This window comes from Drosophila miranda, chromosome 2 (genome assembly GCF_003369915.1).
Source record: "Drosophila miranda strain MSH22 chromosome 2, D.miranda_PacBio2.1, whole genome shotgun sequence".
NCBI classification, from domain to species: domain Eukaryota; kingdom Metazoa; phylum Arthropoda; class Insecta; order Diptera; family Drosophilidae; genus Drosophila; species Drosophila miranda.
Window position 1 is genome coordinate 5,289,140 of NC_046675.1, and position 12,674 is coordinate 5,301,813.

Sequence of the window (12,674 nt, forward strand, 5' to 3'; positions counted from 1 at the left end):
TAAACACTTTTTTTTTCTTCTTTTTTGCGATCTATTGATTTGAATCACCATGCAAACCGCCCAAACCCCCCGCCCCACTCCCACAGCTATCAAATGGTTTTCATTTCAATTTTTCAATTGAAGCCCGTCCAAACAAATTGCATTTGGGACCCCGGACACCCCCTGAAAATTTCGAAGGGGAAGTCTACGCGAAGGCCAATTAATGGAACCGAACAGAATGGAACGTTCCAATGGAACCCAAACGGAATGCAAATTCAAAGTGCTGACAGGCGACAATGTCTGATCGGAAGAGAGACTACAGACTGGTGGATGTGTCCATTATGGGCAATATAAATAGATATTTGACTAAATTGAGTTCATGTCATTGGCACATCATTCTTGAAAAAATTCGACAGTCGCCGGATGTGCCGTGGCAGGAACCCCACCCCGGCCCGGCCATAACCCAACAAATTTGTGTGTTTACTTATAGAAAGGTGAATTTTCATATAGTCGTGCGATGTACGATGTGAGGACTACTCTTTATAGTTTAGTTTTTGGCCATATGAATCACGTTCTCTAATTATAAAGAACAGAGATCACGAGATGACGTCTTTTGGCCTTGACAAAAATCAAACCAGAAGATCAAGTCATACACTTGGAGAAAATGCTACAAATTGGGCCTTAAAATGGGGGAAATTTAAGAGAATTTATTAGTTATTTTATGCATAAAAATTATACGTTTTCCCAAGAAAATTATGCATTTTATTGATCTCTAAATTTTAATAGAAATATTTAGAAACTATATTTTCCAAAATATATGTATTATCAACTTTTTCCATTCGTTCCTTTTTCGATTTTCAGCAATCCTCAACAAATCATAATTTTTGGCCTTCCCCCGCTTCCCCCCTTCCAATCAACACAAATGTTTTCGGCCAACAAATCTGCTTGCTAAGGTGAGTTTTTAGCCATATAATGATACTATTTATATATGTATATAATTATATATAGCGTATTAGTGTGGATTGGCGCATGTTTCGGTGACTAAGAGAGTGCCGCATTTAATGACTGATAATTGCTGATGGACAAGAGACAAGCTCCCCTGTCCCTCTCTAACCCATAGATTAGATAATGAAACTCAATGTGTGGCAATCTTTATTATCTTGAGTGTTTTTGGGGGTAAAGACTGGATTAGATTTTGAGTTAAAAGTGAGAATTAATAGACAACGACAGTCATGAGAAGATCTAGTAACTGGTTCGCAATAGATACGATGATTATAATTGTGGATAATTGTTAAATAAAATGTACAAATTTATATTTATTTATTATTTATTTTTTGGTAATTTTTGTGGTTAATCTATCGTAAATATTAACCACATCGTTTGAGGCGTATGACCTCATTTTCGTGTCAATCGCAGCAATTGTAGACGTTCGCTTATGGGAATTAAATTCATTTGCAATCCACAAAGATCTCCGTTAAGGGTGGTCTGATATATCCAGAGCCAAAGGCTGCCAATGTCTTCAGATGGAAGTAAGGAGTCGTCTCTGATCTTCCAGGCACTTTCTGTCATTATTTTCTAGTTAAGAAAGCAAGATGCTAATTGGGTATCAATCTACAGAAAAACATAAATTTCGGGGAGTCTATAAGATGAGGAGAACCTTGGACACTTAACGGATCGTATAAACTAGACTCCTGAAAGAGTGGGGTTCTGAAAGCGGCTTACAGTTTCCGCAAGTAGAAAGAGGACATCCATATGTAGGTCTAAACCACTCGAATGGTTTATGCCTCATTCTATTCCTCGTGGATCCAGGTGCCATAATTATTCCTCAAACACCTCCAACGTCACTGGCTGCACCTGACACCCGACAGACAGACAGACAGACAGACAGGCAGCTCTGTGGCCCACCTGCAGTTGTCCCATCAATCTTCTGGCCCCGTGGTCTCTCTACCCTCCTAACCATGGCTCATGGGGGGTGGGGGGCTCTTGGGGCTCATGGCTCATGGCTGAGGCATTTTTAATTAGAAAATGCTGCCACGACACCCAATGAAAAGTTGATCGGTGCTGCTGCTGCTGCTGCTGTGTTTATTGGCCCAGGGCCAGCGTGAAAAGTGCAAAGTTTATTGGGCCAATCGAATAATCGAACAAGAATCGAAATCGAAACCAAAGGCAGCAAAGCAGCCCCCAAAAACCGAATGGCAGGGCAGGGACTATTTTTAATTGATGTTTCTGTTGCTTTTGTTGCTGCTTTTTCAGTGACAGTTTCAATTTCAATTTCTAGTTTCGGTTTTTTCAATTTGCTGTGTAATTGATTGCCTTTGGGGTCATGCCACTCGGCGGTGGCCATGGTTGAGCTGTGAAAATCAGTGAAAACTTAGACAGATTCAATAAACTAAAAGCCAGAAAAAGGCAAATTTAAATGAAAGGAAAAACTTTCCTTTTGAATTTGTGAAAATCTCTGTGTGTGTGAGGGAGGGGCAGGGAGGCATTTAGCTAATTTTAGCAGACGTGGCAAGGAGGGGCGGGCTTTTATTTATACACATTTCTAATTGTGCAGCGAAAGAGAACTCTTTCCGACGGACGGCCATCGGTTCTGGTTCAGCACCACCCCCCGAATATGTATTATTTAGTTAAATTTTAATTTTAGTTTATTGTTGTTGTGGTTTTTGGTTTTCGGTGGGTTTATTGAACTATAGGTTGCCCACAAAAAACTACAATACAACGGATATGTTTATGCGTTTTGTTGGTGGTTATTTATGGCCACACACACACACACACACACACAGAAAGTATTGATGGTTCATTGCCATATGTATGCCTGGAAATGTTAAATAGATAGCACTAGATACTGCCAGTAGATGACGCCAGTCGGAGATATATTCGTTTGTGTGTGTGTGTGTGGATGTGTGTGTCTGCCCCCGTTTCGCCTTATGCGGGGGAGCTGAACTGGTTCTTTCATTGATCTAATGACTCCCACAGGCCTGTAATTACACCTTGAGGATAGAAGTTGTGGCTGGAAATTGATTTTGAATTATTATGATTACAAAAATTTAATTGGATTTTTTTGGTATTTTTTTCTTTGTGTACCGAAGTTTAAGATAATTTTTATGATTAGCGAAAAAATTGTAATTTTTTTTGTAAGCGAAATTCAATTTTTTTTAAATAATTTTCAATTTAATTTTTTAGCAAACTAAATTATAATATTCTGTAAAAAATTGTGTACTAAATTTTGTTGCAGATTTGTTTAAAATAATTTTTAGAATGTTAAAGGAGTAAAATGTTTATTAATTTAGTTGATAAAGTATTTTTATTGCACTTAAATTATAGGTTTTTTTTTGTTGTTGTTCTATTAAATGCTAAACAGTGTGAAAATAATTCTATACAATTTATTGCTTGCTTTACAAATATAAAACAAATTGCGATTCCCAATTGGCCTGCCCGCTGCCTTATCGCAAATATTTGTACTGTAATTTAATGATCGTACAAGGCGCCACAGCACAAACAATGCTCGTGTACCCTCCACAATCCCATATATGGCAACATTTCTGGCCTCCCATTATTCGCTTATTGGCATCGAGCGTCCGTTGATAACGATAGCGATAACGATTAGAAATCGACCCGCGGAAGGTGTTGCGTTGTTTGATAAGAACGTGGACGCATTTGGAGCCAGCGATCGTAAACCTTGACCAACAAGAAATTGGGGCTAATGAATCAGCTGACGGCCCCGGGTGGAGTCAATTTCGAAAGGCATTTTCTTTCGTTCGATGCCGATGCCACTTCGTTTTTCCAATCAGCAAACGCAAACGCAAATCCAATTATCAATTGCATCAAATGGAAAGTCAGGCGGAGAAGGCAACCGCAAAGAGAGGCTGACAATCCAATAAACGGGGCGTGTCAATGGAATTAAGGATGGGTGTTCGGTACGGTTTGGTTCGGTTCGGTTCGGTTCGGTTCGGTTCGGCTAAGGAAAGTTTGAGCAAAGCTGCGCTGCGGAAACCTTTTGGGTTGGGTTCTCTGCTCTCCGACGGATCTGTGATGCTCCGTTGCCTCGTGCCTTGGCTTAGTAAACAAGTTTTTCTCTCTCCTTACACTCTTTTGCTGTTACTCTTTTTCAGTGTTTCTGTTTTTGGTTGCGCATGAATCACTTTTAATACCCTTTAGTTGTAGAAATCAAGGGTATAATGGCTGCTCTGACAGGCTGAGAAGAAAAGTGGAAATAAAGCAGAGTTCTAAGGGTATAATCCCTATATTTTCTGTAGTAATTTCTGAGAAAACATAACCAAGATGTGCTTGTACGACTTTTATTATATTCTCTGGATCGTTATTGATATAACTCATGGAATACAGGGCATCCCCACAGTCGAGAGAGTAAAAAGTTCTTCTTTGTGTGTTCTCTGCTTTGCTTTTGTGCTTTGTGCTGCTTTGTCTTTTCCGAAAGGTAACTAAACAATGTACACACACACACAGGCACACACACGCATAGCAATGTACAGTTAAAGGGCAGGCTGGGAGAGAAATTGAGTTTATGACGTTTGCACTTAGCCCCCGACGAATGTACTCGTTCTTGTACAGCATGGCACAGTTATCATTCAGTCAGCGCTGCCGCTGCCGCTGCCTCCGAGCTTCGACGAGCTTTCTGCCCAGCCAGCAGCAGGCGGAAGCAGCGTTGCCGGTCACCCAAGCGCACAGCTTGCGTGAATGAATATTGGATTCATCCCCACGCAGCGCAGAGCAGAGCAGAGCAGAGCAGCGCTGTCATTCTGGATCCCTCTGGCAGTCGCTGCATCACTTATTCATTCACTCCAGTCAGTCAGTCAATCAATGGAACTTGGTTTTCGTTACCGTTTTGTTTTTTTCGTTTGATGCTTGATTGCATTGCCAGCGGATATTGACGGTGCATATGGGGCACCCCTGCCTTTTTGGTCTCTGGGGGGCATGCCGGAACCTTCAGAATTCGATCAGAATGAAAGACTTAATTCGTGAGTGATTTAAGGAACTTTTACCATGGCATTCCGCATTCCGAGATTTATACAAATATTAAATATGCTTTAAAATTACCTTTGTTTCACTTTTTAATCGTTCAGTAAAAGTAAAATTATATGTATAAAATTAAGTCCAATTAAAGATAGAGAAAGAGAATAAAAAACCGTCACTGGTTCATGGTCAACTCGTGCGCCTAATGGCTGCCAACGATTTTTCAAGCCGCATAATTACACCAACAATTACAACAACAGAAATAGTTAAACAAAGGCAACAGCTACCACAACCAGAGAAAAATTGTTTCATTTACATTGTGCAGCGTCATGGAATCTGGTCAATGAATCAGTCAGAAATGCTCCTCAGAAATGGCTCAAAGCACGCCAACACACGACGAGCAACCATTAAAAAGTCTGCACACGCGATGCCAAATCTTGCATACATACAAATATGGGATATATAGTATATCGTAGTAGCATGCCACGCCCACGCTCGAATCAGGCTTATTATGGGGGCAACATTTATTGGCAACCAAAACCGCAACTTGTCCAAATGGAAAATGGAAAGGTGGGAAGGTGAACAGGTGTCGCGTCTCTACACGGGGGCTGAGTGGGAGAATGTGTGTGTGTGGGCTCTGGCCATTATTAACAGATTATTAAAGACAACTCGAGTGGCCAAGGGCAGGTAAATAAATACAGGTAAATAGATCAGCATAAGCCGAAGCACGTGCTGCTTTAAAATAGAGCAAGAAATTAATAAAAAATAAAGAAAATTAAGCAGGAGAATGACTGATTGTGGTTTGTGTAAACATGGCTGTCGAAGAGTGCAGAATAAAGGCTATATAAAGCCGCTATGTTAACTAATTATAGCAAAAAGAAATGATTCCCTATGCATCACGTACAATGGAATGTATTTGCTGAGAGCGAGCTTTGAGAGAGAGAGAGCGCGTCAATCCCTGCCGAGCAAAGCAATCTCAGAAGGAATTGCCCTAAGAGAAAGAGAGAGAGCAACAGAACGTAGGAGTTGGGAGAGCTTACAAATGCATGCGAAAAAAAGCGATGCTCTTGAAACGAATCGGCACGTTTGCCGACTCGATCGGACACGATCGTCAAACTCAGCAACAAAATGCAGCTTACCTGCTCACACAGGGTTGTTGTTGTTGTTGCTGGACAGAGCGATAGATGAAGGACAGAAAGAATTCCCAAGACAGAGAGCAAATGCGAGATCAAGAGATAAGAAAATTGCCACTGCACTGCGCTCAAGGCATAAAAACGACGAAATGCAAGTCTCTGCTTGATATTTAACCATGTGTGTGCGTGCGTGTAAACCCTCGAGAACCCACATGCTCGGCTCTCGGCATATTTTGCGACGGTTTCTGCATGTCTTCGGCTGTTTGTCGCCTTCGGGCAATCTGTTTCGCCTGCCAACATTTTGGTAATTTTATAGGCTTCTCTTTTTGCCTCTTTGCAAACTGCTCGGCTAAATCGAAAGCAAAACCCATCGAAGCAAAGAAATAGAAACAAATGTGTGTATATGTACGGCTGTTAAAGTGCAATTGCAACTATTTTAATTTTGTACGTTTACTTTATTTATAATCTAATGCTATTTTGATTCGATATCTATGGCCCTCTGGCATTTCCATTGCAACAAACAGAAGCAGAAGCACACCCCAGCAATTGTTGAGCCACTAATTCGAACAACTCGAACATATCCGAGGAGGCCCGTTGTTAGACAATTTCATTCGCAGCGTGTTTTTGCAGTTCGAAAAATATTTGCACAATCCTCGGGCTGCCACTGCGATTGTTGCTGTTTCTGTTTCTGTTTCGGTCCTCTGAGCGCTAATTGAGTGAGCACACGACAAGCAGGCAGTCCGTCAGTCAGTCAGTCAGTCAGATAGACGCACAGTTCGTCTGTCCTTCTGTCCGATTGGCTGTCAGGCGGCGGGCTCTAGAGGAGAAATGAAAAACGCAGCGAGGCCTGCATACATATAATGTGGGGCATACAACATCTAGCCATCGGGGCATCGTGTGCTCCACACTTTTTTTCTGCCTCATGCAGCACGAGGCATGCCACCGCATACAGGCAACATGCAACACACGCCATAAACTTCAAGGAAGTTGCCCAAACGATAAATGAAAAAAACAAATCTAAAATTCATCATCGTCTTTATGTATGGTACCCCCGGGTAGATTTTGGTGGGTATATAGGGCATGAGGAAGTTCTATATTCCTGCGCAGGATCTATCCATATACGTCTGTGTGTCTTTTACGTATGAACGCTTAGATATGATATCTTTTCCAGCCAAAACATCTATGGTACTTGAATTATATGGCTCTTATTTGAGGGCTCTTATAGATAGGTATATTTTGTATCTATCGATTGACCAAAAATCATCATAATCTGAGCGTATAATGGAAAACACCCAAACGACAACGATTTGTACTTTAATTATGGGAGTTCTGAGTGGATTATTTCTGCCCTAACCTTTTATACAATATATATATTAGTTGTAGGTGTATTTATTTTAAATATGTATGTATTTTGAGCGGTCTTCTTTTATTCTTAGATTTTTATAAATTAAAATTCAGTTTCTATGGATTTATGTAAAATTTTAAACGTAGAATCATGATAATCGAAACATCATTAAAAACAATTTCCCGTGTCTGACTCTTATCGCACCTCGCGAGTGGCTCTTCTTCTCTCTCCCAGCGTGACTTAGAACTACAGAGTGGTTTTCACCTTTACTCCGAATGTACTCGAAGAGTGTACATTTTCTATCTGACAACCGGGTATCTCACAGTCGAAACATTCCCCTATAAATTGTCTTTCTCCATCTGTTTTCCACTTGCAAGAAATTTTGATGGAAAGCCACCAAATCGCCCGTCCAAAGCCCCATTGTCCACTCTGCAGTCGTAAAAATTGTCATAAATTTAATCCGATAAAGAGTTTCGTTTCATTTAGTGAACGACTGACGGGAGGCATTTGTCCCGCAGCCACAGCCGTCGCCGCACACTGATCGTCTAATCGGCATCATCATCATCGTCATTATGATTATGATTATTATTATGATTGTTACTATTATATAGCTACTATAGATGTTTGAATGTATCTGTAGCTGTGGCTAGGGGCTGATGCTGCTGCTGCTGTCAGACGATGACAGTTCATGTCGCTTCCATTTGCACTGCGCATCAACAATTTTCCAAGTGGCTTTTTGTTTTATTTGGGTCAGAAGTTGTTGGTTTTCCATAGGACCCCAAGAAGTCAGTGAACTTTTGTGGCATCAAATATTGAGGAAAAGTTCTGTTTGACAGAATGATTGAGCGATGGGCTGACTGCCTGATTGATGGAAAAACGTTTTCACTTAAATGAAATTATATGAAAATTAAATTGCGTAATTGATTCATGGGGCAGGCAACCGGCAACCGGCAACGGGTCCACAGTGGCAACAAGTTTTGCCTGAAATCGAAATCGATAAAACGTTGCAGCCAGCTCCTGTCACGTGTCCGAGGCTCTCGATTGCCCCCCTCTCTCTAAAGAATCTTGTTCTTGCTTAAACATTTGCAACTATTTCTCAGAGGAATGCCTGCATTGGTTATACAACAAGTTGCACAACGTCGTTGCGGTTGAACGAAGAAGCCTTTTCAGAAATGTCAACGGAAAGTTTCTTAGGGGGAAATGCGTGAGTCATGATTGAAAATTAATAAAGGAAATGCCATAAGGCATAAGCCATAAGGAACTATTTAACCATCTTAACTATCTTTTTTTTTTTTTAAATATTTACAGTAACAGCAAGCAACATAATTGGTATAAGTGATATTATTTTATAATAAAAAATACAACATACAATCCCAATTATCATTAAAAAAAAAACAGCAATCATTTTCATTAAAATATTCTGGTGTAGGTTTTTTCTTCTGTTATTTTGTATATATATTTTTTATTGGTATTTTTTTAAACATTTTTTTTGTAAAATTTTTATTTTTTAGTATTAATTTTAGTTTGTTTACTTTGTAAATTTGTTTTTTTATTTTATTTTGATAACTTTTTTTATATCGATTAGTGTTTGTTTTATATTGGTAAATTTTTTATTTATATTGATAATTTTTTTTATTGATTATTTTTGTATATTGATTTTTTTTGTTTTAATTTATTTTATATTGATTAGTTTGCTTAAATTTTTTTTTATATTGATTATTATTGTTTTAATTTTTTTTTTATTGATTATTTTGCTAAAAAAAATTTTATATTGATTATTTTTGTTTTAATTTTTTTTTTATAATGATTTTTGTTGTATTCATTAATTAGTATATATTTACATACTATATAATCTAGCAGAATTTGATCAAATCTATAATAGAAGAGAATCTTTGAGGTGCATCTCAACTAAAGAAAAAAAGCTTCTTTCTATGGATCATCTCGGGATTTTCTCTTAGGAAGACTTTGGCAGTTATCCGTGAGATATCTTATACCAAGAAAGATCAATGAATTCCGGAGCCCATAGGACTGGATAAAGTTCCATAAAGCACAGTTAGAGAGAGAGATTTCACAATAGATACATGTATATTGGATTTACGTGGGAGAATAAAAATAATAATTGGCAGCGTCAAGGCCTTAACATGTTGAGATCATCTTTTAAGAATCGCAAAATTGCTTATACACTTTAAAAAAAAGAAGAAAAACTTGCTTTAATTATACAAAAATAAGCTACCTAATTGCTCTCATTAATTGCCAGCCAAGCACTACCCCTGGCATCGTGTAACTACTAGATTGTGCAATATTACTCATACGCCGCGTAGGCACTGCATCTGTGATTCAAAGGCTATTCCAAAGAAACACTCAATTCTAGAATTCTCTCATTGTAGGGAAAAACTCAGCAGCAGGGTTTCTCTCTTTCAGTGAAATTTTTGTTGGTGACATCTGTCCAGGGCCCTGGGAGTAAGTATTTATTGGCGGACAAGTGGGAATTGGTAAGCAAAGTGGAGCGGCTAAGGCTGGGGCTTGGCAGATGGAGAAACAAACACGTTTGGCAAACAAATAAACACGCCAGTGGATCCCTCCCCCCAACCCCAACCCCAACCCGCCCGCTGGCAGCAGATGTCTCGTTTCTCGTTTGGAATTGGGAATTGGCCGCCATATGAGAGAGCAATTTGCCAGGCAAACCGAAATCATTTTCCGTCTTTTGTTTGTTTTCATTATCGATAAATGTTTGCCTATTGTTATCGCGATGCGACGGCGACTGTCATTGCCCCTGCCACTGGCACTGCCACACAAGGCGAGCTGGCGGCTTGCCTCGCATTTTTCCAATGAAAATGCCAGGCCCCAATTTTGGTGCCGCTTACTTTCCTGTCTAACCATTTTCGTTGGGAAAATTCGCTTGTCAGCCAAGGATATATATATTTTTTTTGTTGCAATGGCAATTCATCAACACCATACGATTTGTCATGCGCGGCAGACGCATAATTAAATACTTTCACCTGTGCACCGCAGATGCACAGATGCAGATACATTTTCATGGCCAACAGCCTGAAGCTGCCGTTGCACGAAGCCAATGAATGGCACTAAAAATAGTCGCATTGCCTTTGCAAGAGAGACACATTTTGTGTTAATAGCCGCACTTCACGCACACTCAGGTGAGACGCATCAAAGAGTTGCGGAGTGGCAAGTGTCGGGGGCAGGTGTGGCAAGCAGAGGCTGCCTCTGAGGGGAAATGCGTGAAATTGGCAATTTCCCACCTCGAAGGCCTGGGGGTCGCCTCTGCTTTTCTTTGTCCGACTTTCGCAAAAGATCCTACAAAAATCCTAAAAATAATATTTAAAGACTTCTTTTATGTGGCTTAAAGATTAAAGATGGCAGCTTTCATGTTTTATGGCTTACAATCCACACGATTATAAGGTGTTTGTCCACAATACCACCTTCAACAGATTCCACATTCACGAATGGATGGTGTTTCCACTGGCATGTGTCTTTCGACATTCACCTGTGACTGGCAATTTGGCAGTCACACTGATTTGTGCTATTCATTTCGCAATTTTCGATGTTTATAAATATTAAATAAACACAAAATATTAGTTTTTTACAATTTTGGACCATTACTCACACGATTTTTAGTAATGGGAGTGATAATTTTTTACGTTTTGGTATTTATTTAAAAAGTATTATTAGTATATTTTTTCCAGTATTTTAAGAGACTATTTTTTAATTCCTTAAGTGTATTTTTTTAGTTTTTAATAATATTTTTTATGATTTGTAACAGTATTTTTAAATTTTTTTTTGTAGTATTTCATGGGATTTATAGTATTTACTTCTTAGCATTTGATTTTTTTTTTTTTTGAATTTGGTGTTATTTTTTAATAATAGTAGTTCATTGGATTTCTTAATTTTGTAGTATTTTTAGTAACTCTGAAATATTTAGTAATGTAATTTTATTTATTTTGTGTACCATTTTATCATAAGAAATACCAGTATTACCCGTTACATATTTTATGCGCTGCAAATCGTAATCTCTGTGTCATTCCCATCGAATGTGACCTTTCGTTAATGGGAAACTTAGGTAAATGTGTTACTAACTTGATTATAATATATTATAAATCCCTTAAACACAATAAAAACATGAATTATGTTACATGGGAGCGAAATCCAGTATATAATTCCAGAGAATGTTCATAATTCCATGTATGCATCTGTATCTTTGATTTTTGAAGTTTCAGAACAGAGAAGATTCCATAGTTCCCATAACAATTCCAAAAATTTGGGATGTTTGAAAAACAATTTCCATCTGATTTCAGTCGAAAGATTTTTTTGATCGGAAAGAACTTCAGAGTTTGCGCAGACACATCCGTTTTGCTGCCGCTTTTATCCCTATTCGTTGAATGAGATTTCTCCCGAAGCGGCATGTTTACACTAGCCCCAGCCCCCAAGAAAACAACCATACCATCGCCCCAATGGGCGGCAGCTGTGGGCCCACATGCCGGCATGGTGCGGCGCGGCGTGGCGCGTATCTTTCAGATAGAAGATACTGAATCGCAGGCGAAGATACATTTTTCTTATTTTCTTGTTATTTTTAAACAAAGTGCACGACCCAAGAGCTCTGCTGCGTCGCTCCTTATGTAAGTGTGTGTGTGTTTATTTTTTGTGGCCCGTTTGCCCGTTCTGCCTTTCCTTTGTGCATCTCGCAGATACTCAATGCCGGGGCGGCTGCGGCGGCTAGAAAATGGTTTTGATGAGCCTCGAGCGGCCCCCAGGAAAACTCAATACAGTGTTTGACACAAAAAAAAAACAAAATAAAGATACTAGATACATTTCTAGATACAAGATACGATCCCATGCGATGCTGCGCTGCGGCAATGAACTCTCAATGAAAGTGCAATTAAGTGGAGGCCTGCAATGGCTGTGGCTGTGCCTGGGCCTGTGCCTGCCTGCTAATTACATTTATCGTTTAGATGTTAATTACAAAGAGAGAGAGAGGGAGGACGGGTGAAGCGAACTCTCCGACTGATTATGCAGCCAGACACACAGACACAGACACCCTCGAACGAACCTCTGGGGGCGAGGTCAATGATATAACACACGATGATTAACTGCCAGCAGTTTACGCTTTGTCTCTGTCTCTGTCTCCGGCTAAAGGTCAGGTCACTCAGCTCTGAGGGTCTCTGCTCGCCGCGCCTCCCCTCTCAATCCATGCCATCTCTAGATACTTTTATCTCCACGGTTTGTTTGTCGCT

General features: G+C 39.6%; 1 protein-coding gene across 1 annotated transcript in view; it reads left to right on the top strand.

Moving 5' to 3' along the window:
- The window catches only part of LOC108155526 (F-actin-monooxygenase Mical), a 52,944-nt gene that overhangs the window by 5,166 nt on the left and 35,104 nt on the right, over positions 1-12,674 (top strand). Inside the window, exon 3 of the mRNA XM_033390152.1 lies at positions 841-932. The gene's annotated coding sequence lies outside the window, so the exon portion shown is untranslated. The remainder of the gene's footprint in view (positions 1-840; positions 933-12,674) is intronic.